Raw genomic sequence first — 13,071 nt, forward strand, 5'->3', positions numbered from 1 at the left:
GAATGTGCCATGATAAACGGAACGGTGGAAAGTTGCATGGCAATATATCTCGGAATGGCTATGGAAATGCCATAATAGGTAGGTATGGTGGCTGTTTTGAGGAAGGTATATGGTGGGTGTATGATACCGGCGAAAGGTGCACGGTATTAGAGAAGATAGCAAAGGTGGAAGGGTGAGAGTGCGTATAATCCATGGACTCAACATTAGTCATAAAGAACTCATATACTTATTGCAAAAATCTAGAAGTTATCAAAGCAAAGTATTACGCGCATGCTCCTAGGGGGATAGATTGGTAGGAAAAGACCATCGCTCGTCCCCGACCGCCACTCATAAGGAAGACAATCAATAAATAAATCATGCTCCGACTTCATCACATAACGGTGCACCATACGTGCATGCTACGGGAATCACAAACTTTAACACAAGTATTCTTTAAATTCACAACTACTCAACTAGCATGACTTTGATATTACTACCTCCATATCTCAAAACAATTATTAAGCATCCAACTTTTCTTAGTATTCAATGCACTCAAAAGAAAGTTTCACAAATCTTGAATACCTAGCATATTATTATTAAGCAAATTACCATGCTATTAAGAGACTCTCAAAATAATTTAAGTGAAGCATGAGAGATCAATAGTTTCTTTAAAACAAATCCACCACCATGCTCTAAAAGATCTAAGTGAAGCACATAGAGCAAAATTACTTAGCTCAAAAAGATATAAGTGAAGCACATAGAGCAAAACTACATAGCTCAAAAGATATAAGTGAAGCACATAGAGTATTCTATCAAATTTTAATTCATGTATGGCTCTCTCAAAAGGTGTGCACAGCAAGGATGATTGTGGCATACTAAAACGCAAAGACACAAATAATACAAGACGCTCCAAGCAAAACACATATCATGTTGGTGAATAAAAATATAGCTCCAAGTAAATTACCGATGGAAGTGGACGAAAGAGGGGATGCCTTCCGGGGCATCCCCAAGCTTTGACTTTTTGTTGTCCTTGGATTATCTTGGGGGTGCCATGGGAATCCCCAAGCTTCGGCTCTTGCCACTCCTTGTTCCATAATCCATCAAAAGAATTCACCCAAAACTTGAAAACTTCACAACACAAAACTTAAAGTAGAAAAACTCGTGAGCTCCGTTAGAGAAAAAAAACAAAAGACCACTTCAAGGTACTGTAATGAACTCATTATTTATTTATATTGGTTTTAAACCTACTGTATTCCAACTTCTCTATGCATTATAAACTATTTTACTAACCATAGATTCATCAAAATAAGCAAACAACACACGAAAAACAGAATCTGTCAAAAACAGAACAGTCTGTAGTACTCTGTAACTAACGCAAACTTCTGGAACCCCAAACATTCTAAAATAAACTGCTGGACGTGAGGAATTTATCTATTAATAATATTCAAAAATAATTAACTAAATAGCACTTTCCAAATAAAAATGGCAGCAGTTCTCGTGAGCGCTAAAGTTTCTGTTTTTTTACAGCAAGTTCAACAAGACTTTCCCCAAGTCTTCCCAACGGTTCTACTTGGCACAAACACTAATTAAACACAAAAAACACAACCAAAATATAGGCTATATAATTTATTTATTACTAAACAGGAATAAAAGCAAGGAATAAAAATAAAATTGGGTTGCCTCCCAACAAGCGCTATCGTTTAACGCCCCTAGCTAGGCATAAAAGCGAGGATATATCTAGGTATTGCCATCTTTGGTTTTAGAGAAAAAGAGAGCAAACTTGTTATCTATGGAATTAATCTTTCTATTTTGACAGAGTACATGTCCATTAATGGTAGAAGAAAGATTAAGAATGTTGCAGAAATTGGCATCTAGGCTAGCTTTTATCTTTTTAATAGATTCGTTTTGGTAAGAAAGCAAGAGAGATGTGATTTCAGTTTTCTCATTAATGGGGTGCCCAAATATAGTTTTCATCCTCTCATAGGTATATATGGGGTCCCCTTCAACAAAACCCCCCTCGAAAATAGAATCTAAAACTTGTTTGAACGAAGCGGGTAGCCCAACATAAAAGCTTTTTAAGTAAACCTCAATTTGATATTGAGGTACATAGCTAGCCCGGATCCCTACAACCTATCCCAAGCATCTTTTAAAGTTTCATCAAGTAAATAACGAAAAATTCCAGAATCATCTTCATCAAAATTACTAAGGTTCTCATTGATAACTCCGGCAAGTTGTTCTATAGCATTCCTATTTATGAGTTTAGATAAGATAGCAAGATTGTCTAAAGCACTAGAACTTGGGAGAGAACCCCCAACTCTTTTTAGTTCTGACATGGCGAGGGAAAAGCGGAAAATAGAGAGGGAGGATAGAGAGAGAGGGTGAATAAAATGGCAAGGGTGAAGTGGGGGAGAGGAAAACGAGAGGCAAATGGCAAATAATGTAATGCGAGAGATAGGGATTGTGATGGGTACTTGGTATGGTGACTTTTTGCGTAGACTCCCCGGCAACGGTGCCAGAAATCCTTCTTGCTACGTCTTGAGCTTGCGTTGGTTTTCCCCGAAGAGGAAGGGATGACGCAACAGAGTAGTGTAAGTATTTCCCTCAGTTTTGAGAACCAAGGTATCAATCCAGTAGGAGGCCACGCTCAAGTCCCTCGTACCTGCACAAAAACGATAGCTACTCACAACCAACGCGATTAGGGGTTGTCAATCCCTTCACGGTCACTTACGAGAGCGAGATCTGATAGATATAATATTTTTGGGTATAAAGATGCAAAGTGTAAAGTAAAAATCAAAGTAAAAAAGCAAAGCAAGATTAAAGTGATGCAGGTTGATATGATGAGAATAGACCCGGGGCCATAGGTTTCACTAGTGGCTTCTCTCAAGGGCATAAGTATTCTACGGTGGGTGAACAAATTACTGTTGAGCAATTGACAGAATTGAGCATAGTTATGAGAATATCTAGGCATGATCATGTATATAGGCATAACGTCCGTGACAAGTAGACCGAAACAATTCTGCATCTACTACTATTACTCCACTCATCGACCGCTATCCAGCAAGCATCTAGAGTATTAAGTTAAAAACAGAGTAACGCTTTAAGCAAGATGACATGATGTAGAGAGATAAATTCATGCAATATGAAATAAACCCCATCTTGTTATCCTCGATGGCAACGATGCAATACGTGCCTTGCTGCCCCTTCTGTCACGCCATCTTTTTGGTATTTTTGGTATAAAGATGCAAAGTAAAAAGTAAAAGCAAAGTAAAAGGCAAAGCAAGATTAAAGTGATGGTGATTGATATGATGAGAATAGACCCGGGGGCCATAGGTTTCACTAGTGGCTTCTCTCAAGAGCATAAGTATTCTACGGTGGGTGAACAAATTACTATTGAGCAATTGACAAAATTGAGCATAGTTATGAGAATATCTAGGCATGATCATGTATATAGGCATCACGTCTCTGACAAGTAGATCGAAACGATTCTGCATCTACTACTATTACTCCACTCATCGACCGCTATCCAGCATGCATCTAGAGTATTAAGTTAAAAACAGAGTAACGCCTTAAGCAAGATGACATGATGTAGAGAGATAAATTCATGCAATATGAAATAAACCCCATCTTGTTATCCTCGATGGCAATGATACAATACGTGCCTTGCTGCCCCTTCTGTCACCGGGTAAGGACACCGCAAGATCGAACCCAAAGCTAAGCACTTCTCCCATGGCAAGAACTACCAATCTAGTTGGCCAAACCAAACGGATAATTTGAAGAGACTTGCAAAGATAACCAATCATACATAAAAGAATTCAGAGAAGATTCAAATATTATTCATAGATAGACTTGATCATAAACCCACAATTCATCGGTCTCAACAAACACATCACAAAAAGAAGATTACATCGAATAGATCTCCACAAGAGAGGGGGAGAACTTTGTATTGAGATTCAAAGAGAGAGAAGAAGCCATCTAGCTACTAACTATGGACTCGAAGGTCTGAGGTAAACTACTCACACTTCATCGGAGAGGCTATTATGATGTAGAAGCCCTCCGTGATGACGGCCCTCTCCGGCGGAGCTCCGCAACAGGCCCCAAGATGGGATCTCGTGGATACAGAAATTTGCGGCAGTGGAATTAGGTTTTTGGCTCCGTTTCTGTTCGTTTGGGGGTACGTAGGTATATATAGGAGGAAAGAGTACATCGGTGGAGCTCCCAGGGGCCCACGAGGCAGGGGCGCGTCCTAGGGGGGGCTCACCCTCGTGACCGCCTCTCTGATGCCTTGGCGTAGGGTCCAACTCTCCTGGATCACGTTCGGTGAGAAAATCACGTTCCTGAAGGTTTCATTCCGTTTGGACTCCGTTTGATATTCCGTTTCTTCGAAACACTGAAATAGGCAAAAACAACAATTCTGGGCTGGGCCTCCGGTTAATAGGTTAGTCCCGAAAATAATACAAAGTGGAAAATAAAGCCCAATATAATCCAAAACAGTGGATAATATAGCATGGAGCAATCAAAAATTATAGATACGTTGGAGACGTCTCACTGGTCCACCCACATGTCAAATTATCAAAGTACCGAACGCGAATCATATGAACATGATGAAAACTAGCTTGACGATATTCCCATGTGTCCTCGGGAGCGCTTTTCCTTATATAAGAGTTTGTCCAGGCTTGTCCTTTGCTACAAAAAGGATTGGGCCACCTTGCTACACTTTATTTACTTTTGTTACTTATTGCTCGTTACAAATCAAAACTATTTGTTACTAATTATTTCAGTACTTGCAGAGAATACCTTGCTGAAAACCGCTTATCATTTCCTTCTGCTCCTCGTTGGGTTCGACACTCTTACTTATCGAAAGGACTACGAGAGACCCGCTATACTTGTGGGTCATCAAGAATCTTTTCTGGCGCCGTTGCCGGGGAGTGAAGCGCCTTTGGTAGGTGGAATTTGGTAAGGAAAAATTTATATAGTGCGCTGAAATTTACTGCCACTTGTTACTATGGAAAGTAATCCTTTGAGGGGCTTGTTCGGGGTATCTTCACCCCGACCAGTAGAGCAAAGAGTTGCTCCTCAACTTACTGAACCTATTGAAAATGAAATTCCTTATGAGTATCCTTCGAGTATGATAGAAAAACTGCTAGCTAATCCTTTTACAGGAGATTGAACAAAGCATCCTCATGAACACCTAATATATGTGGATGAAGTTTGTGGATTATTTAAGCTTGCGGGTATACCCGATGATGTTGCTAAGAAGAAGGTCTTCCCTTTATCTTTGAAGGGAGACGCATTGACATGGTATAGGCTATGTGATGATACGAGATCATGGAACTATAAAAGATTGAAATTGGAATTTCATCAAAAGTATTACCCTATGCATCTTGTTCATCGTGACCGCAATTATATATATAATTTTTGGCCTCACGGAGGAGAAAGCATCGCTCAAGCTTGGGGGAGGCTTAAATCAATGTTATATTCATGCCCCAATCATGAGCTCCCAATAGAAACAATCCTTCAAAAAATTTATGCTCGGCTTTCTGAAAATAATCGCACCATGCTCGATACTTCTTGTGTTGGCTCTTTTATGATGAAGACTATTGGATTTAGATGGGATTTATTGGATAGAATTAAACACAACTCTGAAGATTGGGATCTCGATAAAGGTAAGGAGTCAGGTATGACACCTAAGTTTGATTGTGTAATCTTTTATGGATACCGATATTTTCCGTAAGTTTAGCACTAAATATGGACTTGATTCTAAGATAGTAGCTTCTTTCTGTGAATCTTTTGGTACTTATGTTGATCTCCTTAAGGAGAAGTGGTTTAAATAGCATCCTCCCATAGAAGTAAAAGTAGCTGCACCTATTAAAGTTGAAGAAAAGACTGTCACTTATAATGATCCTATTGTTCCTACTTGTTATGTTGAGAAACCACCTTTCCCTGTTAGGATAAAGGATCATGCTAAAGCTTCAACTATGGTTCGTAAAAGCAATATTAAAACATATACACCTCCTGAGCAAGTTAAAGTGGAACCTAATATTGCTATTGTTAAAGAGCTCTTGTCTGATAATATTGATGGGCATGTTATTCAGTTCTGTGGTGAAACTGCGAGAATTGCTAAACCTTGTGCTAAAGATAAACATAGACCTGTGGTAGGCGTGCCTGTTATTTCTGTTAAAATAGGAGAACATTGTTATCATGGCTTATGTGATATGGGTGCCAGTGCTAGTGTTATACCTTATGACTTGTATAAAGAAATCAAGCATGAAATTGCACCTACTGAGTTAGAAGATATTGATGTCACAATTAAACTTGCTAATAGAGATACTCTTTCAATAGTGGGAATTGTTAGAGATGTTGAAGTCTTGTGCGAGAAAACTAAATATCCTGCTGATTTTCTTGTTCTTAGTTCCCCACAAGATAGCTTTTGTCCCATTATATTTGGTAGACCCTTCTTGAACACTGTTAATGCTAAGATAGACTGCAAAAAGAATGTTGTTACTATTGGCTTGGATGATATGACTCATGAATTTAATTTCTCTAAATTTAGTAAACAACACCGTGAATAAGAATTGCCTAGTAAGGATGAAATTATTGGTCTTGCTTCTATTGCCGTACCTCCTAGTGATCCTTTAGAACAATATTTGCTAGACCATGAGAATGATATGTTTATGAATGAAAGAAGGGAAATAGATGAAGTATTCTTTAAACAGGAACCTATGCTGAAACACAATTTGCCTATTGAAATCCTAGGGGATCCTCCTCCACCTAAGGGTGACCCCGTGTTTGAGCTTAAACCATTGCCTGATAATCTTAAATATGCTTATCTTGATGAAAAAAAGATATATCCTATTATTATTAGTGCTAACCTTTCAGAGCATGAAGAAGAAAGATTATTGAAAACTCTGAAGATGCACCGTGCTGCTATTGGATATACTCTTGATGATCTTAAGGGCATTAGTCCCACTCTATGTCAACATAAAATAAATCTGGATGCAGATGCCAAGCCAGTTCGTGATCCTCAACGACGTCTGAATCCTAAAATGAAAGAAGTGGTAAGAAAAGAAATACTAAAGCTTCTGGAGGCAGGTATAATTTATCCCGTTGCTGATAGTCAGTGGGTAAGTCCTATTCATTGTGTCCCTAAGAAGGGAGGTATTACTGTTGTTCCTAATGATAAAGATGAATTGATTCCATAAAGAATTATTACAGGTTATAGGATGGTAATTGATTTCCGCAAATTAAATAAGGCTACTAAGAAAGATCATTACCCCTTACCTTTTATCGATCAAATGCTAGAAAGATTATGTAAACATACACATTACTGCTTTCTAGATGGTTATTCTGGTTTCTCTCAAATACCTGTGTCGGCTAAAGATCAATCAAAGACTACTCTTACATGCCCTTTTGGTACTTTTGCTTATAGACATATGCCTTTTGGTTTATGTAATGCACCTACTACCTTTCAAAGATGCATGATGGCTATATTCTCTGACTTTTGTGAAAAGATTTGTGAGGTTTTCATGGACGACTTTTCCGTCTATGGATATTCTTTTGATGATTGCTTGAGAAATCTTGATCGAGTTTTGCAGAGATGTGAAGAAACTAATCTTGTCTTGAATTCGGAAAATTGCCACTTTATGGTTAATGAAGGTATTGTCTTGGGGCATAATGTTTCTGAAAGAGGTATTGAAGTTGATAAAGCCAAGGTTGATGCTATTGAAAAGATGCCATGTCCCAAGGACATCAAAGGTATAAGAAGTTTCCTTGGTCACGCTGGATTTTGTAGGAGGTTCATTAAGGACTTCTCGAAAATTTCTCGGCCTCTGACTAATTTATTATAAAAAGATATACCATTTGTCTTTGATGATGATTGTGTAGAAGCATTTGAAATACTTAAGAAAGCATTAGTCTCTGCACCTATTGTTCAGCCACCTGATTGGAATTTACCCTTTGAAATTATGTGTGATGCTAGCGATTATGCTGTAGGTGCTGTTCTAGGGAAAAGAGTTGATAAGAAATTAAATGTTATCCATTATGCTAGTAAGACTCTAGACAATGCTCAAAGAAATTATGCTACTACTGAAAAAGAACTTTTAGCAGTTGTATTTGCTTGTGATAAGTTCAGACCTTATATTGTTGATTCTAAAGTAACTATCCACACTGATCATGCTGCTATTAAACATCTTATGGAGAAGAAAGATGCTAAACCTAGACTTATTAGATGGGTTCTCTTGCTACAAGAATTTGATTTGCATATTGTTGATAGAAAAGGAGCTGAGAACCCCCGTTGCAGACAACTTATCTAGGTTAGAGAATGTTCTTGATAACCCACTACTTATTGATGATAGCTTTCCTGATGAGCAATTAAATGTCATAAGTACTTCTCGTAGTACCCCTTGGTATGCTGATTATGCTAATTACATAGTTGCTAAATTTATACCACCTAGCTTCACATACCAACAAAAGAAAACGTTCTTCTATGATTTGAGACATTACTTTTGGAATGACCCACATCTTTATAAAGAAGGATTAGATGGTGTTATTAGACGTTGTGTACATGAGCATGAACAGGAACAGATTCTACGCAAGTGCCACTCGGAAACATATGGAGGACACCATGCGGGAGATAGAACTGCACATAAGGTATTGCAATCCGGTTTTTATTGACCTACTCTCTTCAAGGATGCCCGTTAGTTTGTCCTTTCTTGTGATGAATGTCAAAGAATTGGTAATATTAGTAGATGTCAAGAAATGCCTATGAATTATTCACTTGTTATTGAACCATTTGATGTTTGGGGCTTTGATTATATAGGACCTTTTCCTGCCTCTAATGGATATACACATATTTTAGTTGATGTTGATTACGTTACTAAGTGGGTAGAAGCTATTCCAACTAGTAGTGTTGATCATAACACTTCTATTAAAATGCTTAAAGAAGTTATTTTTCCGAGGTTTGGAGTCCCTAGATATTTAATGACTGATGGTGGTTCACATTTTATTCATGGTGCTTGCCATAAAATGCTTGCTAAATATGACGTCAATCATAGAATTGCATCTCCGTATCACCCACAGTCTAGTGGTCAAGTAGAATTGAGTAATAGAGAACTCAAATTAATTTTGCAAAAGACCATCAATAGGTATAGAAAGAATTGGTCCAAGAAACTTGATGATGCATTATGGGCCTATAGAACTGCATATAAAAATCCTATGGGTATGTCTCCGTATAAAATGGTATATGGAAAAGCATGTCACTTACCTCTCGAACTAGAACATAAGGCATACTGGGCTATTAAAGAGCTCAACTATGATTTTAAACTTGCCGATGAAAAGAGGTTATTTGATATTAGCTCACTTGATGAATGGAGAACCCAAGCTTATGAAAATGCAAAGTTGTTTAAAGAAAAGGTTAAAAGATGGCATGACAAAAGGATACAAAAGCGTGAGTTTAATGTAGGTGAATATGTATTGCTATACAACTCTCGTTTAAGATTTTTTGGAGGAAAACTTCTCTCTAAATGGGAAGGCCCCTATGTTATCGAGGAGGTCTATCGTTCCGGTGCCATAAAAATCAACAACTTCGAAGGCACAAATCCGAAGGTGGTAAACGGTCAGAGAATTAAACATTATATCTCAGGTAATCCCATAAATGTTGAAACCAATATTATTGAAACCGTAACCCCGGGGGAATACATAAGGGACACTTTCCAGAATGTTTCAGACTCCGAAAAGGAATAGGTATGTGGTACGGTAAGTAAACCGACTCCAAAACAATTTTTAAGGCAATATTTCTCCGTTTTGGAATATTTAGAAAATTAGAAAATTAAGTAGCAGTCCGGGAAGGACACGAGGGCCCCACGAGGGTGGAGGGCGCGCCCTACCCCCCTGGGCACGCCCCCTACCTCGTGAGCACCTCGTGTGCCTTTCGGACTCCGTTTTATTGCACAATACGGATTTTGGTCAGTAAAAATTCATTATATATTCTCCCGAAGGTTTTGACTCCCGTATCACGCAGTTATCCTCTGTTTTTGTTTTGAGCTGTTGCTGCTGCAGATTAGAGCAAGATGTCTTCTAAAGAGTCAGTTGGGGAGAGCTGGGTATCTAATCCGGCACCGGAACCAAGGGCAAACAGCGACCCTGACCACTTTGGGCCAGCAACGGAGGAAGATATGGAGGTTGAACAAATGAGGGTAGATGCCATGGAGGATCAAGAAGTCACCTCTCACTTCCGAGCTGGGTTCACGATGGGGGAACTACAGAGCTCAGCTATTCAAACTCGGTTATCCCTTCCAATGTTAGATTTCTTTCTTATGAAAATATGAACAGGAGTGTCACTTGTTCTCTCGCAGCTATGAAACACCCTTGGGTGCAAGGAGCTTTAGCCGTCACAGGAAAGCTTCGTAAGGAAACAATGGACCTCAAGCAACAAGTCAACAAGCTCGAGGAGGAGAATCGTATCCTGAGAGGAATCATCGCAAAGAATATTTCACCAATAACAAAGATGGAGATATAATCACATGGGTATGGGCACTCCCCTTGGCAACCGCCAAGCTTGGGGGAGGTGCCCCGGTATCGTATCACAATCACAACTCCTATCTTTACTGTTTTCCTTAGTTCGACCCTATTAGTAGTATTTTGATCTAGTAGAATAAAGTTTATGGCATGATCTAGTTTTGAGTTTTGCTTTATGATCTCTCTATGTAATCGAGTCCGTGAGCTATATAATAAAGATTAGTTTTGAGTCAAGGGCTTGATTTTCTTGCTATGATCTTGGGTGAATAAAACAAAAGAGAAAAATAATAAGAAGAAACAAAAGTTCATATTGATCTTATTGATAGTAATGACTTCACATAAAAAGAGTGTGATGATTCAAAGTTGTTGGGAGTTGGCAGACATAGCTTTGGTCATCGTTGCAATTAATAGGAAGTAGTAAGGAAAGAGAGGTTTCACATATAAATATACTATTATTGACATCTTTTATGATTGGGAGCACTCATCAAAATATGACATGCTAAAGAGTTGATGTTGGACAATGAAGACAACGTAATGGGTTATGTTTTCTTATATCTGAGATAAAGTATGTTGTCATGGATCATCCAACATGTTGAACTTGCCTTTCCCCCTCATGCTAGCCAAATTCTCAGCACCAAGTAGAGATACAACTTGTGCTTCCAAATACCCTTAAACCAGTATTGCCATGAGAGTCCACCATATCTACCTATGGATTGAGTAAGATCCTTCAAGTAAGTTGTCATCGGTGAAAAGCAATAAAAATTGCTCTATATATGTATGATTAGTGTGGGAGAAATAAGCTTTATACAATCTTGTGATGTGGAAGTAATAAAAGCGACGGACTGCATAATAAAGGTTCATATCACAAGGGGCAATATAAAGTGACGTTCTTTCGCATTAAGATTTTCTGCATCCAACCATAAAAGCGCATGGCAACCTCTGCTTCCCTCCGCGAAGGGCCTATCTTTTATTATTATCTTCTACCTTATGCAAGTGTCATGGTGATCTTCACCTTTCCTTTTTCATTTTATCCTTTGGCAAGCCCAGCATGTTGGAAAGATCCTGATAGATATATCTAATTGGATGTAGGGGGGCATGAGTTATTATTGTTGACATTACCCTCGAGGTAAAAAGGTTGTGGGGCGAAACTATAAGCCCCTATCTTTCTCTGTGTTTGATTAAAACTCCGTAAACACAAGTATTGCGCGAGTGTTAGCAATTATGAAGGACAAGATGATAGTTGAGTATGTGGACTTACTTTTTAGCTCTAACATAGACTCTTTCTGATGTTATGATAAATTGCAATTGCTTCAATGACTGAGGTTATAGTTTGTTGGTTCTCAATAAGGTTTCTGATTCATATTTTTGCATTGTGAATAGATCATCACTTGAACATAAGCAATCATATGACAATATCTATATATGTTGCTGTTATGAGAATAATCATGATGCCCTCATCTTCGTATTTTATTTTTATCGATGCCTCTACCTCTAAACATGGGGACATATTTATTGTTATCGGCTTTCGCTTGAGGACAAGCGAGGTCTAAGCTTGGGGGAGTAGATACGTCTATTTTGCATCATGCTTTTATATCGATATTTACTGCATTATGGGCTGTTATTTCACATTATGTCACAATACTTATGGCTATTCTCTCTTATTTTACAAGGTTTACATAAGGAGGGAGAATGCCGGCAGCTGGAATTCTGGGCTGGAAAAGGAGCAAATATTAGAGACCTATTCTGCAGAACTCCAAAAGTGCTGAAACTCCACGGAATACCTTATAATAAATAATGAAAAATCCTCACCAAAGATGAAGACCAGGGGGCCCACACCCTTTCCACGAGGGTGGGGGCGCCCCCCCCTAGGGCGCGCCCCCCTACCTCGTGAGCCCCCTGGTGGCTCTCCGATGACCATCTTCTCCTATATGAAGTCTTTCGTCGAGAAAAAAAATAAGAAGCAACCTTTCGGGACGAAACTCCGCCGCCACGAGGCAGAACCTTGGCGGATCCAATCTAGAGCTCCGGCAGAGCTGTTCTGCCGGGGAAACTTCCCTCCCGGAGGGGGAAATCATCGCCATTGTCATCACCAATGCTCCTCTCATCGGGAGAGGGCAATCTCCATCAACATCTTCATTAGCACCATCTCATCTCAAAACCCTAGTTCATCTCTTGTATCCAATTCTTGTCTCCAAGTCCGGGATTGGTGCTAGTAGGTTGCTAGTAGTGTTAATTACTCCTTGTAGTTGATGCTAGTTGGTTTAATTGGTGGAAGATCATATGTTCAGATCCTTTATGCATATTATTACCCCTCTGATTATGAACATGAATATGCTTTGTGAGTAGTTACGTTTGTTCCTGAGGACAAGGGAGAATTCTTGCTATTAGTAGTCATGTGAATTTGGTACATTCGATATTTTGATGAGATGTATGTTGTCTAGCCTCTAGTGGTGTTATGTGAACGTCGACTACATAACACTTCACCATTATTTGGGCCTAGAGGAAGGCATTGGGAAGTAATAAGTAGATGATGGGTTGCTAGAGTGACAGAAGCTTAAACCCTAGTTTATGCGTTGCTTC

The sequence above is a fragment of the Triticum urartu genome, chromosome 7, assembly GCF_003073215.2.
Source record: "Triticum urartu cultivar G1812 chromosome 7, Tu2.1, whole genome shotgun sequence".
In the NCBI taxonomy this organism is placed as follows: Eukaryota; Viridiplantae; Streptophyta; class Magnoliopsida; order Poales; family Poaceae; genus Triticum; species Triticum urartu.